We start from the raw sequence: 2,804 nt of genomic DNA, 5'->3' as shown, positions 1-2,804 counted from the left end.
TACATGGAATTGTCAGGTTTGTATAGCAGCTACTCCCATTTCTCCCTTAAGCCTAGTTGCCCCAAATCATCTGGTATCCATATTTATTTTCTTATTCGATTGAGTAACATCTGGCCAATGTGGCTAGAAGCAAGGGGTGGTAGTTGCCTGCTAATAGTGTGGAAGAGGGCTAACGACCATGGGACTGCGAGAAGTGATACTTAATCCTTGCTCAGCCATGGTATCCCCTTGGGAGGAGCTCTTGCACCCATTAGGAGATAACCAGCTCTGGCAGGGCTCCTACTTGGTGCAAGCCTATTACTGTAGAAGCAAGGACTACCCTCATCTTCTTGCCTGAACAGACAAAGGACAAGGTCGTATCAGATGGTGGATCTACAGTGGTATCTGTAATTACTGGGTCACCAGTGGCATGAAAGTCTGCCCTCTGCTTTGCCTTTTTAGGATTCCTGTATATTGGCATTTGAGTTGCTTGCTGCTTAACCCATGTCAAACTGCAAGGTCATGCTGAAAGAAAAGCAGTTTTACAGCAGGAGGCTGTAACTAATTACTAGTGGTCATTCAACAACAACAGAAAGAACTTGTAGCAGAGATGGAACAGTATTGCTTCAACAGTTCCATCAATTGGTTGATAGTCTGCTTTATGCACATAGCCCACAGAGTATGGATAAGGCAATAAAATGGATACTTGTGAGATTTTCCCCCTTCCACCGATTTTGTGCTGGCATGAAATAATTTTGAATACAAAATCATCATTAGTGATGCAATATTGCTAATCCTTATGTAAGGAAATCTTATTCCTGTTTGGATTAGATTTCTCACTCAATCCATTATTGTGAAGTAATTTAAATATATTTTTCTAGTATTATGCTGATAGAATATATAGCCTCATCCCCAACAGTCCTCATTTAGGTGACAGAGCTTACTTACACAAAGTCAAGTCTTTGGTTCTGGATCTGTAACATTTCAATGCCTCAGTCTTGCTGTTGCTACAAATGAAGTACTGTACCATTTGAGAGTTAAACCAAGTATCTATGTCTGGAAGTAATTTTCTTTTGCCATTGGTATATGTTTGACAGTATAAAGCGGCTTTAGCCTTTTTCTACCGTTTTTAGAATCAGCCAGTGGAGCATGCTATATCATCTCAAGCAGTTAGCTGCAACTCAGAGACTCATTGTGGCATTAACACTCTTTTCAGAATGGAGAATTTTAGTAAGCTGTGATTTAATTTGTCTTTCATTACGATCACTGCCTCATTAAAATCAAGTGAAAGCTATTCTGTCTAGCCTACAATGTGCTTTGTTATATTTCAGCATTATTGTTCTCATGTACCATATATATATATATATAGACACAGTGATGGAGATGAGATTCAAACACTTCTAATATGCATTTTGCTATTTGTTGAAGTGCAATTGAATGCCATGAGTAGAATTATACTTGTCCATTCATTTGAATCCATGGATGATTTATCTTCCTTACAAATATAATTAAACAAAGAGACCAGGAAGTTAGCTGGTTCTGTTTTCAAGTTTCTGGTTCCTTTTCTACCCTGCAAAATCCAGTGAACAACTATATATGGATAAGTAAGGTGAATGGATGCATGCCTAATTCAGCTCCAGTGAGGTGTTTTTAATTGGTATCAGCAGATAATTTAAGGATATGTAAGGATATTGTAACGGTACAGCTCATTCCTACCTTGACTCAATGCAATTTAATAATAAGCCACTAAATAAAACAAAAAAAACCCACTTTATTCTGTTAGGACAGAACAGAATTATTGGTGTTTTTCAAATTCTAAACTAGTTAAAACTAGAGTTGCTTATTTCACTACTGACATTTAGGACAGATATAAGAAAGCATCCTCTTTCTTGCAGGTTATAGTCAATATTTGAGGATTTAAGTGGTGGGAGCTTGAGTCCAATTTCTCATTAAAAAACCCCAACCCAAACCATTGCACCAGCTGCTGTCAAACTATTTTGTATAGTTCACGCTATGTTATGAAAGAGAGAGGGCTGCCTCTTTACTTATGTGCAAATCAAACATCTTCTTCTGCCCACTTCAATCATGTTGAATGCACATAGTTACTACAGGAACTCTTAAGAGGGAAAATCATATTGGGAAAGGATTTAATATAAGAATCTGTGTAAGTATAACCTAGCAGAGAGGAAAGAGTAAGAGAATCAGCTGGCCTGACTATGGAGAAGACTGGACAATGGACTATTCCAGAAACAGTAATGTTTTCCTGAGAAAAAGCATCATTTTTTGCAGTAATGGTAAAGAGTAACTTTCCTGTCTCGCAAGAGGAACACAAAGGGAGTAAGTATCGTCATTATGACAAAGAATTGCAAACATCCCAAATGTTTGGGAAACGGCCAGGCAGCACATGAGAGCTCAGTTGCCTCTGTGGCAAATGTAGCTGCTGTTTCCTACTGTTCCAGATACGTGCCGCAGCTGTCGCAAGTGACACGCGATACAGTGAGGGGCTCATCTTAGGATGACCATTTCGTACCCACAGGCAGACTGCACTGATTTAACTTAGGGGAAGTTTGACTTCAATGAACATTTGAGCATTATTTAATGCCTGAAAGAAATAGTTCAAAAAACATTTGGACAAGATCTTGCATTTAAATACGCACTTTCTTTTCTAAATTTAACTGCTTCCAGAAGCATAGTATCATCACTGGCAAGTTGAAGTTATGCACAGACCACAGTGCTTTTCCAGGCAATCATGTGGAGATGCTTGGGCTTTCTCCTTTTCCTTTTCATCTGTTTGAAATTGTTCAGGTGCGTTGCACGCAGTGTAA

This window comes from Gallinula chloropus, assembly GCF_964237585.1.
Source record: "Gallinula chloropus genome assembly, chromosome: 1".
In the NCBI taxonomy this organism is placed as follows: Eukaryota; Metazoa; Chordata; class Aves; order Gruiformes; family Rallidae; genus Gallinula; species Gallinula chloropus.
The sequence above is the reverse complement of the archived record's forward strand: the minus strand, read 5'-3'. Positions refer to the sequence as shown.